The 17,353-nt window shown below is 38.5% G+C and overlaps 1 protein-coding gene across 1 annotated transcript in view; it reads right to left on the bottom strand.

Moving 5' to 3' along the window:
- PCSK2 (proprotein convertase subtilisin/kexin type 2) overlaps nucleotides 1-17,353 on the bottom strand; it is a 253,572-nt gene that overhangs the window by 184,597 nt on the left and 51,622 nt on the right.

Genomic DNA, 17,353 nt, shown 5'->3' with positions numbered 1-17,353 from the left:
AGTCCTTCGGTTGATCTCTTCCCCTTACCCCCGCCCTCCCCTACTTTCCCTCTGGGGATTGATAGCCTGATCGCTGTCTCTCAGTCTTTGGATCTGTCCCTTTTCATCAGTCTATGTTGTTCTCTATAATCCACAAATGAGTGAGATCATGTGGTATTTATCTTTCTCTGACTGGCTTATTTCACTTAGCATTATGCTCTCCAGTTCCATCCATGCTAGCATACATACATTTTTAATGCTAAACAGTATTTCATAAGAAAAATGCAATACATATCTTACCTAATAACATGTAAATTGACCATACCTTCACTATGCTAACCAGCCAATCAGGAGAGTATGCAAATTAACCTAACAAAGATGGGAGTTAATTTGCATACGTAGGCTCCAAGCTGTGGAGCAAAGCCTCATGGCTGCGGGGCCTGTGAAGCAGCAATGAAAACCTCACGGCCGCGGGGCCCTCAGAGCAGCGAAGCCCCATGGCCACGGGGCCGGTGGAGCAGCGACGAAAGCCTCACGGCCGCGAGGCAGGCTCCAGCTGGAGCCTGGCCATAGTGAAGGCCTGGTTGCCAGGTGCCGGAGGAAAACCGGTGCCAGCAGCCAGGGTAAAGGAAACCCTATTGCATGAATCTCTTCGTGCAACAGGCCTCTAGTGCATCTATAAGTTAATAAAAAAGAAATTTGCAAAATAACATACAATATGATCCATTTTGTTCATTTTGTTGTTTAAAAAATTCTTGACATGCACAAGAAAACTTTATTTTCTTATGTACACATATAGCCATGTAGACATATAGAAAAATATTTCAAAACTGTACACTAAACTGATAATAGTATTTTAGTGTGGGAGCCAGGGGTATTTTTTTCTTTATCTTCTACATTTATTTATACATTAAGCAATAAAAATGCAGCCATGTATTACTTGTGTAATTAAAAATAACTGCTTAAAAAAGTATTTCTTAAAGCAGTTTGAATCAACACTTTGAGTGGATTCAGCAATTTCATCAAGGATGCAAAGATATTTACATGTGAATGGGCCACACAGGCACACTCCAAGCCACCATAAGTTTTTTAATGTTTTAAACTGAGTACCCAAATGTCATGCCAATAATAAAACACTAAACTTTCATGGAAAAATAAAAGTAAAACAGAAAAAAAAAATAAAAATTTTTACTACAAAATGAAGAAAACTAAGAACAGAAACAAATTCTAAAAGAATATAGCCTATTTTACATTATCCTCTACTTTGGTGAAGTGGGTAAAAACACACACACCATTAATCAAATGCCAAGGCATACCATCTGTCTGTACCAGCCAGCCAGGCATTATGCATGACACATATGTCCTCTCTACTAATTCTTTAATATTAGAAAAAGTGCATTGTGCAGTTTAAATTCCCATAATGGCACCTAAATTTGGGAGGAGCCATGTGAGATACTCAGATTTCTCATCACATTCTCATCTTAGTTTTTAGTAATATTCAAGGATGACCTTTGGCCAACACACAATTAGAGCCATCTAAAAGGCAGTAGAAACTTCAATTACTGGACAATGAGTATTTCCATGGGAAACTGAAAAATTAAGATAGTAATTAAGGAATTATGCATTATATATTCTGTTGATTTCATATTAAAAGTAGAGATGAATTGAAATGGTCTACTGTACTATGTCATTCACGTCTGAAGATTAGATCCCAGAGTGCAAGTAGCCAGACTTTTCTCTCTAGGCTAGGTGTGGGTTTATTCCTTTTTGGAAAACTGACATGCTCAAGAGATAAGGCCTACAGTTATTTCGGGGGTACCCAAACAAATGGCTGTTCTCCACTCAAGCACATGGAGGTCCTAATAGATTTTTATATACAAATAGATAGATAAGAATCATCAGGCATTTGAGAAAATACTCTAAAACAAAAGTTTAAGCAAATAAACAAGAACAAAAACCATAAAATAGTGAACTCAGAAAAAAAAACAGATAATGCAGGGAGTATCCACAAAACTTTGAATGAACTAGAAGAAACACCTAGAGAGAATAGAAATTGCATCAAAGAAACAAGAGCATGATACTATAGAAGAGGAACAAGAAAGAGGCCTTGCTTTTAAAAATGATATGCATATACATATGACATATGTATATATGTGTATGTGTGTTTATTAGAAAATCTAGAAATTTCAAAACATAGAGCATAAGGACAAAGGATATGGAAAGCCAAAAAGGAAAAGTAAGAAAACTATACAATCAGTTTTATCATTTACCCAACAGCTAACTGATAGTCTCTAGAAAACAGAGAACACAGAAAGAAGTCATCAAGATAATAACGTAAGAAAACGTCTTGGATCTGAAGGGCAGATTGAAGGGGTTCACTATGTATCAAACAGGAATCAGAATGATCATCAGACCCTCAACAGCACTACTATAAGTAGATAATACAGCACCAATCTGGAGAGATGTTTATATCCTACACAATTATCTATAACAATAACCTAAAATCAGCTGAACTATCAGTGAAGCTGAATGAAGAATAAAAAAAGTCTTAAAAGTATCATGTCCCATAAGGGACATTCTCCATCAGAATAAGGGAGTAAACTGAGGAAAAGAAATGTATAAGATCCAGGACACAGGAATTCAATGCTGGGGAATTACTGGGATGATGGAGAAGGAATCCTGAGGTAAGAGGTGTGAACTGGTCCAGAGAACAACCATGACATAGTGAAGCCAAGAGATGGTGGCTCCAGGATGGATGACTCAACTATATAAAGGAACTGATTATTTAATCACATCTGTTGGACTATATTGACAAGATAGAAAACACTGGACAGTTTAGAAAGAAAATTAGACATAGGAACACAGGAAACTAAGAAATGAAAAACAAGGCAATCATAAACTGCGGGGATGGAGGGGGAGCTGTTTGGAAAAAGAGAAATAATTGGCATAATAAGTGGCTCAACTGAGAATAATACTTAAATACTCAAATAATATAAACACTGAATATTAATTTAGTCTCATATTGTGATATAACTATACTCAAAACCTGGAAGAAATATATACGTTGTGTGTGTGTGTGTGTGTGTGTGTGTGTGCATGTTGCACTTGAGAAAGTTAAATTCTCATTTTCCATAGAAGAAACCAATGAACAACATCTGAAATGAAAAGAAAATCAACACATTTCAGTATACACATATTATTTAAAAATGTAGAGTTAACATGACAAGCAAAGAATTGATAAATAATGCCTCTGAGGGATGCAGACTTGGGATACTTGAGGCAAAAGATTGCTGTCTTTAATGTTAAGCTTAGCATTTAATTTTAAAAATTATATTATTTTGACAAAATCACAGTGAAAATAAAACCACCTACTCATAACTAAATGTGATGTGTTTATGGTATATGTGAAAAAGGACAACAGTGAATAAAAGTGCAAACAGGTAAATTTTAGAGATTTGTCTCAGTCACTATGTAATTTTATGCTAGAGTAAACATTAATAATCATGGCTATCAGCTTTTGATCACTTATCTTAGCATCATTTCATTTAATATTCATATCTACCCTTGAGGCAGGTTCTTTTATTATTAGCCACATTTTTTTAATCCTCACCTGAGGATATTTTTCTATTGATTTTCAGAGAGAGTGGAAGAGAGAGGGAAAGTCAAAGAATTATCTATGTGAGAGAAATACATCAATTGGTTGCCTCCTGCATGAGCCCTGACCAGGGCTTGGGTTCAGGAGTAGCCTGTAACTGAGGTACTGGACTGGAATCAAACCCTGGACCCTTCAGTCTGCAGGCTGACACTCTATCTATTGAGCCAAACAGGCATTAGCCACACTTTATAGATGAGATTATGAGAAGTTGAATAACTTATTTAAACTTACACAATTGGAAAGTGGAGTGGTGGACCTGAGATTAAAATGTGAATGTATCCAAAGCTCATAAACTTGGCCTGAAGCCTACACTCCAGACAGATGAGGAGGTTGCAAGAATTCAAGGGAGGGCAAGAGCTCTGAATTCATCCTTTTCCACATCTAGCATCCCAGCAGACTGCAAGTTTCCCTGTGTGTCAAAGAAAATTTTAATCCCATGTAATTTGCTATTTGCTAAGACACTGGTTTGAATTTTAAAAATAATTTTACTTGAGGTCATTTTAAACTCACTTGCTACACGTTTTAGCCAGGTTATTTTTAGTTTGTCATCATGGAACTTAAAATGCTGCTCTGATTTTTATGAACAATAATACCCGTTTTCAGAGAAAATCCTATCATCTAATTTGATTGTCAACAGTAACTCCACAAAATGAACAGGGCTGATATCATTTATCATTTCACAGATCAGGGGCACCGTGGACCATAAAGCAAAATGTTTTTCTGTACCCTGCAGACAATAAAATAAGAGAAATGTGATTAGAACTCACAACTCCTGATTCTTCCATTGACTCTCTTTCTGCCACACACGTAGCTCCTCGTGTGGCTCCTCACGTGGCACCTTCTGATGTCACGGGGACATTTTGCTTTTGTCTTTGTTTACACTTTGAAGAAGCCCACCTCTCTTAGATCTTTTTAAAGATTCATTAATTTCTTAAACTTGAATAAACCTGAACAAGTGATGGACTCTTTAAGGAAAAAATTATTCATTGGTTCCCCAATATTGACACATTATTTAAATTATGACAAAATGAAATTTGGTAGCAGCTCCTAATGCTCCCATACAACTGTAAAACTAAAACACTTTTATAAGTTAAATAGAAACAACATCTCAAAATCAGCGTCTAGAGAAATAAAACTGACTAATAGACACTGCAAAAATACTACTGGGGTGTAGTGTCTTCAGAGTTCGGCCTGTCAGCCCATTTTAATATGCTCCATGCCATGACTCACTTCTCCACTACTAATCCTCATCTTAACTGATGGGAAAATGTTTTTGCTTTCTGGTTACCTATTGCTACATAATAAATGACCCCAGAAGTTAGTGGCTTGAAATAACTATTTTATTTGGCTCAAGATTTCATGAGTTAGAATTTCAGAACAGGCAGTCAGACATCCCTCAAGGGGTCCCAGATTGGAGAGGGTGCAGGCTGGGCTGAGGGACACCCCCCACCCATGCATGAATTTCATGCACCAGGCCTCTAGTATAATTATAAACATGAGTGCTGAGCTTATATGGGAAAGTCTCTGTCCCAAAGAATCACCCATAAGAATAGGACATGGTTTTATTCATATTTTCATTATTGTTTTGAATAAAAATATACTGTATAAGGGACTTCTACTAGTCCCCATATCCAGTTGGTCTCTTCTTCCTGAGTACTTGGGAGCACTGCACTTCTCAGCTTCTTCACATTGAGATATGTATTGTGTCTCTTTTTGGCCAATGGATGGTGAGAAATGATATATGTCATTTCCAAGATAAGGCATTTAAGAGTTGCTTGAGCTTGCCATGCTTCTTCCTCCCTTTTCTCTTCCAGTGTCCTAAAAGCCAAATGTTAGGAGGTGTCTCAAGATGGTGGAACCTTTAACAGTATCAATTACTGAAAGATGATTAATCAGAGTCCCTACCAACCAAGCCATCCTGCACAGGTAGAATAAGTGAACAGTAAACATTGGGACTTGGGGGTTAATTTGTTACTAACACATAATCTATCTTATCTTAATTAATATTTAATTATTTACAACACTCTGTTGGAAAATGCAAAGATGTCAACTGCCGGAAGCCGGTCCATTCTTGCTGCTTGACACAGTCGCTGCAGGGAAGAAACATCTGCACAACTTATGTTTCAAGGGACCTGGCGTATATGGCATACTGTTCTTAATATGTTTGCTCCCCTTCTTAGAGCTATGTGTTCTAACCAGGGTCACCTCTCCGAGAAAGGTTGTTTCCCCAGGTGGGGGTTTTTCCCTGGAGTTAGGGATTAACAGGACTAAGGAAGGGAATAAATCAGTAAAAACCCTTAACTAAGTGCCAGGCATGTAGTTAATCACCTTAACTACAAACAATCATGCTTAAGTTACATAATCTTTACTTAGGATAATCTCCTTCAGTTACTTCCTTGTAGCTTAACAGAACAGTAGAGTAGTGACCTTGGAATGGAGATAACAAATGCCCTAACCTTTGGAATAGACTGGATAGGATTAAAATCAAATGGTATAAATACAGATGTAACAGGAGAATAAAGGGAGAACCTGGCGGGAGAACCTGGCTTCGCTGATCATCTGAATGCTGCCTCCGTGTCATTCCTTCTTCACCGACTCCGTCCACACCTTTGGGAACCCCTGGACCTGCTGGGGCTGGAACCCAACAGCCAACATTATACAGATTGAGGAACACAGTTTTCATTTGCACTAAAAGTTTTCATGGTGTACAGGGAGCCAAGGAAAATCAATAGAGAGTTAAGTGGAAAAAATGCAAAAGAAGTAGATGATTCTGTCATCTTTTCTGCTCTGGCAAAAGTTATAATGTATTTGTGAAACTAATACATACTTTCAAAGATGAAGTCACCCTTCTAGCTTTGAAGTCTTAGGCATTTATTTGCAGATATTGCTACTTTCATTGTGATTTCATGATAGAGATTAAAAATTAAGGCAACTTATTTCCAGACATTTGGACTTTAATGATAGAGATAGTAAAATAGAGGTAATTAGTGAATATTAAGTGACCTTCCCAGGTCACATGAGTAGTGGTAGAGAAATTTTTTGAGTGCTCTGATAAGTCAAATGACAGCTTATATTTAGCCATGGAGAATGTGATCCTTAGACAAATTAGTCTATTTCTGAGATGTTTTGACTTACTCATTTAAAAGGAATCACTTTTTTAAGTTTTAGAAAAATTTGATTTGGTCTACATTTGAGTACCACCTGGTACTCTCATGATTAGAACGAATGATTACTCATTGATTTTGGTTCTTTGATTAAAAATTTTTATGATTAAACATCAACTAGATTCAGATGTGTGGACAAATTATCAACTGAATTCAAATTACTCAAAAGACCAGATTGAAAACTGGTTGGTCTGGTGATTTTGGTGGTGTAAATGGCTGAATTAGATTGCTCTATGGCAAACACACTGATTGCTCAGAGAACAGAGTACACAAACAAATCAACTAGATTCAGATTGATGCAGTTAAGCCATATAAACCCAGTCTTCAAATAGCCTTCCTGGTGAGATGCTGTTTTTCATTTCACTTGAATGATGTTTTCTTGGATGCTTTATAACTTCCTTTTAATATGGAGTCAGTGTGAAATACTCCTTAGAATCTATATTAATAGATTTTTATCATTCTGGACAAAGGGCTCTGAGGTTTGCCATTTTTTCTGTCTTATTCAACCTTTTTATTAAGAACTGGTTGAGGATATTGATCAAAATTACAGATGACAGGAAGCTGAAGGAGACTGAATCGGGATCCAATAAAATCTTGATAGGTCAAAATGGACTCTAACAAGGTAAAAAATTCAAAATTAAACCTAAGTCCATGCTTTAGGACTAATACCTCAACCCTCTAAGGATGGATTGATTCATAGAATATTTGAGAAGAAACAAGAAGTTTTGACTATTTGTAGTATCAGTACTAGTAAAAAATAAGATGTAGGACTTTTTAAAAAGTCTAATGTGACCCTATGGTGTATTAATAGATTAGCTTTCAAAATATGAGAACTCTGACATCATTAGACTGTAGCTGGATTATGTGCTTAGTTCTCAGACAATGTTCAGAGACATCATAAAAACACAGGAAATGAGCACCAATTCAATGAAAACATACGAAAGAACCAGGAATGTTTACTCTGAAGAAAATTCAGGGTGCATAATAACTATTTAAAAATGTTTGAAGGGTTCTCACATGGAGGATGAAATCATTTGGTCCCAGAAAGTAGAACCTGGATTGTGGACCAATGCTTTAAGAAAATGGCTTTGGGATTGCCTTAAGGGAGAACTTTTGTGTGGACTACCTTGACAATAGTGAAGTCGGGGCCTAGTAACAAAGGTATCTTGCCAGATACTGGGTCATCGCATGTTGAGAGGTATTAGAGCAGGGATTGCAAAAATAGCCTTCCATGGACAAATTTGTTCTGTTGACATGCTTTCTTTAGCTTTCTAGTGTGTTAAAAAAATTTGCTTTAGTCACTAATATTTTTTAAAAGCACAAAGATTTAGTATAAGGTTGGTATTTTCTGATTTTCTTGAAAAATTGCAAAATCCGACAACCATGGACCTGCATTTTTATGAGGTAATAATCAGCTGAGGAAGAGGATCTAGTACCTCCTTTTGATAGGGTGTGTGCTCTCTGGTTTTCCACAGTCCTCACTACTTCCTGTTGAATTTCCCACCCAGAGGCAGAAGATAATGTCATTTGTCCTCTTGCTTGAGTTGCTGCTTTGCTTACACTCAACCCAGTTCAATTTGTAGCTTATTTGCCTGGTCTCTCTAGGCATTCAGTTTGTGATCCTGGTTGGACACACCAATTGACTGGTTGGAGAATAGGACTTATTTATAAATCAGTGATTTAAAAACTTATTTTTTTTTAGTTAAAATACCTCAACTCCTCCATACCTACCTTGCCAAATGAAATCTTATGCCAAACCTCAATTTTATGCAACATGATAGAGCAGCTATTACCTTGAAAGTGGATGTATAATCTCTACCTCAAAATCTAACATTTCCCTTGAGGCAAGAAATAAAATTGTAAAGCTTTGATGAACTGGTTTGAACATTACAAAGTTTGAAATTCTCTTCCAAAAAAATGAGGATACTAAGGTAAATGTTAGTTCTAAACACTTTGGAGTATTGGTTTAAAGAAAACCCCCAATTTCTCAGATGAAAATAAAGATATGCAAAGGAAGGATCACAAACTAGTGGGACTATCTGGGTTTTAGTCTTGGCGTGGACATTAAGCAGTTGGAGGGACTTCATCACCTGAAGGGGCATTTTGGAGACTCCCTCTGTAGAGGTGATGAAACTAAAGACTGGGAGGTAAAATGATTTGTTCAAAGAAACATAGATAATGGTATCAGAGCTAGTATTAGAACCCAAGAATGATCTCAAGGTGCATGCTCTCCATCATGCTTCTTTTCACTGTGGTGCACAATTGCTTTGCGTTTCTACTGCTCTTTGGAAAGGCTTTCTCTTCTCATTTCTTTGAGGTGTCCTTACAAACTGACATTCATTAAACAATTCTTTACATGGGTAAGCTGCTCTCCATTTTCAAGGGGAATTGAAAATTGTCTTACCTATTTTCTCTTAGGCAGTTAAGTTCTTTATTGCTACATAGGACATACTTGCCATAGAGATGATAGAAAACATAACATTTTCGGTACAGATAATGGGAAACCAATTAGATAAACACCAGAAATTGGGTTGTTATTGAGACAAGAATCTCTTTGTCTAACTGCTGTTTACTTGTTTCTAGATCTGGCTTCACTCCTATTCTCTCTTCAATCCACAAGCGTTTGAAATGACGGGAAATGGTAAGAATTCAATTTTACTCATTTTCAAAATTCCATTGGCTTGGATTTAAGAACACGAAGCCTGTTTATAGATGGAGATGTGATCACAAAAATGTCAATGGGCCTCATAAAGGGAAAATGGCTAAAGCAATTAAAAAATATCCAAGTGAGCTTTTTAAAGAGTGGCTTTAAAACAACAACAACCTTTCTGTGGCATATATAAATCTAACTTTGCTCACTAAATATTATCTTAGGAAAATTAAGTAGCTGATAAAAATACATACTTTAACCATTTAGTTATGTCATCATTAAGAAACATTGATAGTCTCCTTCAGCTAAGAATTGAATAAAATTCATTTTGGAACAGTGGCTTAAGGAGTGAGAAATTACTTTGCAGATTGATTTTGAATCAACAGGAAATCATTTTAAGAACCCTATCTTTCTGGAATCCATGAAAATGTGATCAGGATTAAATCCACACAGCTTGCGTATTTATTTTTCTTACTTGGAGATTAAGGTTCTTTCCTCTGCTTTACAGTCACGTTGATCTTTCTTATGACTGTTATAGTCCCTGACAGTTAAAATGAAGTGCCCAACTCAGATTCTCTTCTTGCTATGTCAAACAGAGGCTGTTTCCCAGCAACTTTGTCCAACAGCTCTGAGAACCAGGTCTTGTCTCTGAGATATTGCCTCATTGGGCTTGAGGCCTTAAGAGCTTGATTCTCATCCATTCTGAGTCCAATGTGACTCCCTGCTTTAAAGCACACCACCCAGCCCAAACACGGCAGTGTGGGGTTAAGATAAAACTCATGCCACCATTTCTATTTCATAAGCTCATGTGTGCACCATGAATTTCAATACTCTTCGAGGAAAAAATAGGTTAGACAGGGGAAAACTGAAGAAACATTATTTTATTGATGTATTTTAGTGGTTCTAGTAAGAAATAATTATAGAGATGGCCAAGTTACTCTGATAAAATGTGAATAAGGAAGGGCACATTGACCAGATTAGTTTTTCCTCGCCTCTGGGACTCTTCCTATATTGTTTGTCCCTTCTTTGTCTCCTTTGTTGGTCCCTGGTCATCTTACAGACTTCTAAATGTTAGAATGCCCTAGAGCTCAGTTTGACATAGTTGGTCTTCCCTATTGACACTCATTTCCTAGATGATCTCAATTAGTCTCACGGCATTGAGTGCTATCAACATGTGCGTGACCCCAATTTATGTCTCCAACTCCAAATCTATTCTAGATCTTGAAGTCCATAATCTCATTTTGTCTCTCAACTTAGATACTCAATGGAAATCTCAAATGGTAAACTAAACTCTTGATTTCCTACTCACTCCCCATTAACTTACCTCTACCCTTATTTTGCCCATCTACATAAATGCTATCTCTGTGCTGTAGTAATTCAGACCAACAACTTTGGGGGACACCATTGCCCTCTTTCTTTCTCTCCCATCCCTTAGCTAACCCATAGCCAATGAATCAGCAGATTTGAAGGCTCTTTCTTCACAATATATCCCAAAATCTGACTTGTTTCTCACCACTTCCACCAACTTACCCTGGCCTAAACCTTTATCTTTTGGAACATGGAGCTACCTTGCACTGATCTCCCTGATTTCTAGTTGTATCCCCCACGCCCACCCCATAATCTATTATTGACACTGAGGCAAAGAAATCCCATCTCATTCAAAGTTGATCTAAAGTTCTTACTCTGACTTATAATATCCTCTGTGGTCTTGCTCTCATGCTCCTCTCTGACCTCATTTCTTTCCTCGCTCTTTCCAGCTCACATCTTCTCAGTCTTACTGGCATTCTTGCTCTTCCTATAACACATCAAGTGTCCCTTGGACACCAGGCCTTGACCCTTGTTGGTTCCTCTGCTGGAAATGTCCTTTCTCCAGATAGCCACATGGATACCTTCCTTTTTTTTCTGTTTGTTAATCCTTACCTGGGGATATTTTTTTCATTGACTTTTAGAGAGAGTGGAAGGGAGGGGGAGAGACAATGAGAGAGAAATATTGATGTGAGAGAGACACTTAGATTGGTTGCCTCCTGCATGTGCACTGACCTGGGCCGGGGATCGAGCCTGCAACTGAAGTACATGCCATAGTCTAGAATTGAACCCGGGACCCTTCAGTCCTTGGGCCGATGCTCTATCCACTGAGCCAAACCAGCTAGGGCTGGATACCTTTCTTACCTCCTTTACGTCTATATTTAAACGTCACCTTATCAAAGTAACCATCCTGGGCACTGTTTATAAAACAGAAACTTCCCTCCATTGGCACTCTGTCTTCCTCACACTTTATTCATCCTCATAACACTTTCACCACCAGTTTTATAATTGCTTCATTCATCTGGCTTTTGTCCCTGTCCTTTATCCCCACTGACATATAACTTGCATGGGATGAGGACATTGTTTTGTTCCGTGTTGTGTCCCAGTACCAAGAACAGTGCTTAACATATAGTTGATCTCTGTAAATACTGAATAACTATATGGTTTGCTAGCAAGCTACTAAATAAAAGAGTTATACAAGGGTTGACAAAAAGTAGTTTACAGTTGTTCATATGGAAATAATACAAATAAATGATACAATAATAAATAAATAATAATACAAGAATAAACTTTTACATATTCACTACTGTAAACCTACTTTTGCCTATCCTTGTATTATGAGTTTAAGAAGAATAAACAAAATTTTAATTTTTAGGAGATTTAATAAAGGATTTTTAGATATTTAAAGATATTTTCTTTTGCATCTTGGAGAAGATTGTGGAAGCACCTTGGAGAATAAGGTAAGGCAGATCAGGAAAATATTTTTCATATAAACATTAAGATTTTAGGAAGCCCTGAGAGTTTGCCAGCTCCTAATTTGAGAGTCTTCATCTTGTGGATTATAAAGATGATACAGCACCACTTTCTTCTCTCTGTGTTGTTTTTCTCTGTATCAGGGCTTGTTAGAATTCTCCCAAAGGAAGCTAAAACTCCTCAGAGATCTCTGGGCTTGCTGGAATGGTATCTCCCAGAATGCTCCCATTTCTTGTAGTCAGCATGGTAGCATGAACAGTAGTAATTATTAAAGAAATGTGCCCTCAACATCTAGAAAAAGCCAGGCTTGCTCATTAGCAGCTTTCCCTGTGCCTTTCTGAATCCATAGTAAATAATTCTTCCCTGTTCCCCACAAATAGTTAATTATAGCACTAGCAGCAGCTCTTTGAGGCAGGAAGCCAGGCACATCTGTGATGCCCACAGGAGATACTGAAAGTCGCTCTCTCCTGCATAATAAAACCAACAGATTAGAGAAGATTAGCTTTCCCCACAGGTTGGAGCATTACTGAATTCATCCTTCCCTTGCTTCCTCCCGCAACACATTTCTCCTTCTCCCAATGCTGGTAAGTCACTCTCAAAATGTATAATAACCCCTGGAAAGTTTACACCTGCTGAGCCCATCCCTCCAGGAGGTTCTAGAAAATGAATTTGGTCACCAGCTGGGAAGCTAAGTCAGAATGTGCTACACATGGGTCTCTTGGCTTCACCATTTGGTCTCAAAGCATGGTCAAGTTTATGGGTTTACAAATTTGTTTCCTTCTGAGCTAAAAGCAATCCCTGGAGGAGGGCAGTAAGGGGAAGCTAGGCTGCCTAGAGAGAGCTGCTCACCTGGAAGGCATACTAACTCTTCCAGAAAGGTCAAGGCTCAGGGCAGAATTTTGACCCCCTGATGTTATTTTCACAGTTATGTTACATCACTGGTAAAAGGGACCTTGCAGACTTAATTAAGGTTACTAATCTGCTGACTTTAAGAGAGGGAGGCTATGCTGGGTGGGCCCAATGAAGTCACATGAGACCGTAAGCAGAAGAGGAAGCAGAGAAATGTGAGACAAGGGAGGGATTTGAAGGAGCCACAACCACATATGCAAATAGCATTTTTCACTGTCTTTTATACATGCAAGCCCCTATCTCAGAGTCTGTTTCCAGGAAATCCAAGCTAAGACACCATCTTTGTCTCCTTTTTCATAGAGGCAGTGGTTCTCAACCTTCCGGCCCTTTAAATATAGTTCCTCATGTTGTGACCCAACCATAAAATTATTTTCGTTGCTACTTCATAACTGTAATGTTGTTACTGTTATGAATTGTAATGTAAATATCTGATATGCAGCATGGTCTTAGGCGACCCCTGTGAAAGGGTCATTCGACCGCCAAAGGGGTCGCGACCCACAGGTTGAGAACCGCTGCCTTATGGGAAGTCAGGGAAAGCTTTAAGGAGGATAGAGAAATCACACTGGAGGGATCCACTTCTGAAGTTGGTATAGTGGAAACTATGCATGGTCAAAATTGGCTTCAAAAATTTCTGAGGAAAGTTAGAAATTGATATGTGGTATCTCAATACATCAAAGTGTGTAGAATATTCCTTACACAAAGAATCTGGTCTTGTTGCATTGTTCACACAGCAGATGAAGTTTGCTTGTGCTTAGGGCATATTTTTGCAACAAAAGTGTTACTTTAAATGCTAGAGTCTCTCACCCTCAGAGGCGAAATGCTCCCACTATGGGAAGGATGAGGAAAATGAGGCCAGCTGGTACTCAGCTGACTCTAGTCCAGTGGTTCTCTACCTTGGCTGCACATTAGAATCACCTGGGAATCTTTTTAAAATCCTGATTTCTGGGATTTTAAAAAGATTCCCAGGTGATTCTAATGTGCAGCCAAGGTTGAGAACCACTGCTCTAGTCCTTCACAACCACTGCAGGGCATAAGCTAGTTGAGCAGAATACTGAGCAGAAGTACCCACCCTTGTTATTATTTCACTCTCCTTTTTTACTTTTTCTCTTATAGCTGAATTCATTGAATTCACATTAAGATACATAAACTGATGATATAACTTCATTTTTTTTACTAAGCTATTTTTGATTTAGAGAAACCAATGATTAATTAGCAAGAATAAATTTTAAAGAATCACAAATTCATAAGCAATATCAAATCTTATTTAGCTTTTTATTTAAGTCAGATATAGTATTGAGAGTGGTCATGATTTCATTCTTTCCTCCCCATCAATTATGGCTGTGTGACCCCAGAGAAGTCACTTACCCTCTCTAGGTTATTTTGTCTCAATGGTAAAATTGTATTTTAAAGCTTTAAGACAAAGGGCTGAATCGATGTTTCCTTTGGATTCTTCCTGTTTTGTAATTTTATTTGTGCAGAGGAACAGGGAAAATTTATTTATGAAATTCAAATCAATGGCAGAGCAGCACTGTGCAGTGGTGAAGATCCCTTACAGACTTTCCATAAATCAAGAGACTCCCTAAGCTCCCATTTCCTCACCTATCAATTGGAAATCTGACAGCACTTAATTCACAGAAGACATTTGAGGTTTAATAAGAAGATGCATGTTAAATCCTTAGAATAGCATTGGGTTGTAGGATTTGTAGCAGTAGTTGTTGGCATCCCCATATTTTCTCAGCCCTTTTCTGAGTTCACCTGTCACTGCTGACAGCTTCTCATATCAAGCATCACCATCTCTGCATCTCCACTTTCTGCAGCATCCTGAGATTTATTCGTCTGTGCATAAGGCAACCCAGAAGTGCCAGGGATTTAACATCCAAATCAATGCAAAAAGGGGAAACAGAGCCAGTAGATTAATCATCCAGAAACTTTGTTCCTTGTGGGACAACTCTTAAGCACATTCTACACACACACACACACACACACACACACACACACACACACATATGCCACACCTTCAGAGAGTCCCCAGTGGGACTGAGCCTCAGGTGCCTACAGTGGAAACCTGCTAAAAAAAATCACCTTCTATTTACTTTCCTCATGTCCATTTCTCATTTCACTCTTCCTCTTAGGATTGCCCTCCCAAATAAATGATCATTTTCCAAGTCCTTGTCTCAGATTTGCTTTTTGCAGGAACCCAAACTAAAACAGCAGCATTCAACATGCATTCACATTCTTGCAGTTGTTATCAAATAAAAGCGAGAGGAAGTCCTGGAGTGATCCTGTCTGCTCTCTTCTGACTCAGTGGTCTGGTTCCTGCAGAAATGTCATAAACCCGATCATTGGAGGACTGCTTTCTTCTCACTCATGTGCAGAGAGTAACTATCTGGCTGGCTGGGAATAGAGGGGGTATGAGCCCCAATGCCTTCCTCATGGATTTCATCATATGTGTATTCACTTGCATTTATAGTTTTTTTTGTAAAGCAGCTTTCCTCTTGGAGCCTGAGACACACAGCACATTCTAGAAGTGTGTGTTTGCTGCTTACAGATTCTTGAGGAGAGGAAAAAAGGTGGAGAGGGGCAGGGAGGGAAAACCAGAGGAAAGGGGGAAATGATGTTTGCCTGACTTTGCTATGCACTCCTTTTGGAGTTATTAGCCCCTTCAAAGTGGTTCCTATTTCTATATAGAAATTGAGCTATTTACAGAATAGAAAATGTCCAGGTCACTGAAGGGGTCATGTGGTTCAAGTTATATTGAAACAACTGTTAGGAGGTATGTGGGGGTTGCAGCATTGGTGTGGGACTGAATCTCACTTGCTTTCTATCAATTAATTTGTTTTACTTAAAAACTAGAGGCCTGGTGCATGAAATTCATGCCTGGGTAGGGCCCTTAGGCCTGGCCAGTGACCAGGGCCAATCTGTGGGGCAACCAGCGGTGCAATCGCGGAGGTCCCCGTTGGCACCTGCCTTGGATGGCCTGGGGCCTGTGGGCTGGGGGAAGCTCCTGTGTTGAGCATCTGCCCCCCTGGTGGTCAGTGCACATCATAGTGACTGGTCATTCCATGGGTTGTCCCATCGGTCGTTTGGTTGATTTGCATATTAGGCTTTTATTATATAGGATGTTTCCTGTACCTCTGTCTCTCCTTCTCTATCTTCTTTATTATCTAGCTTCAACATCACTTTACTTCAGTTCCAGAGGTCTCTGGTTTACTTTATTTTTTTTAATTTTTAAAAAAAATATATTTTATTGATTTTTTACAGAGAAAAAGGGAGAGGGAGAGCCAGAAACATCGATGAGAGAGATGGATCAGCTGCCTCCTGCATGCCCTCCAGTGGGGATGTGCCCGCAACCAAGATACATGCCCTTGATCGGAATCGAACCTGGGACCCCTCAGTCTGCAGGCCGATGCTCTATCCACTGAGCCAAACCAGTTCGGACTCTGGTTTACTTTATTTCTCTGTTTGGAGTAGTCATGGCAGAGGTGCCCATGAACACTTGTTAGCCAAGGGAGGAGTCTTTCTTAGGAATTCTAGCTAATCTGTACCTCTAAGGCTCCAATAGTTGAAAGAATAATTTCATTCTATGTGTGTCTTTTAGACTTCCCCTACCCCACCAATGGCCAAGTCTATACGTGCACAGCTTTATCGATAGGCCATGAACTAATATGATCATGCATCACAGACAATCATTTCCCTGTGAGAACCCCAATTTCAAATAGGTTGTTCCCTTGTCCAACCAGGAGAACTAAATCCAGATTGAAAAATATGGTCACCATTGTTGGGATGCATTTTGAACTTTCACAAAGTCATGTGTGACTCAGGTACACATCCACCTTTTGTACTTCCACTTCTGGATAGAATAACCTTTTGGCCCAATTCTTGCTACAAGGAAATGAGAACATAAAGAAAAGGCAGCCAGAATGGCATCTGGAATAAAAGTTCTACAGACATACAGAATACTATTGTATTTGCCATAATATTTAAATAAACTTACTATGCCTGTGTTTTTTAATAGGTAAAATATAATTAAATCTATCTGTTTCCTCTTTTCTCTCAAAAAGAGCCTGAGACATGGAGAAAAACCAAGATGGCAGCATAGGTAATCACCTATACTTGCTTCCTCTCACAACCGCACCAAAATTACAACTAAATGGTGGAACAACTACCACCCAGAACCATGGGAAAGCTGGCTGAGTGGAAATTCTACAACTAGAGAGT

The sequence above is a fragment of the Myotis lucifugus genome, unplaced genomic scaffold, assembly GCF_000147115.1.
Source record: "Myotis lucifugus unplaced genomic scaffold, Myoluc2.0 scaffold_42, whole genome shotgun sequence".
Lineage (NCBI taxonomy): Eukaryota > Metazoa > Chordata > Mammalia > Chiroptera > Vespertilionidae > Myotis > Myotis lucifugus.
Note: the sequence above shows the minus strand (reverse complement) of the source record. Positions and strands in the feature narration are given on the sequence as shown.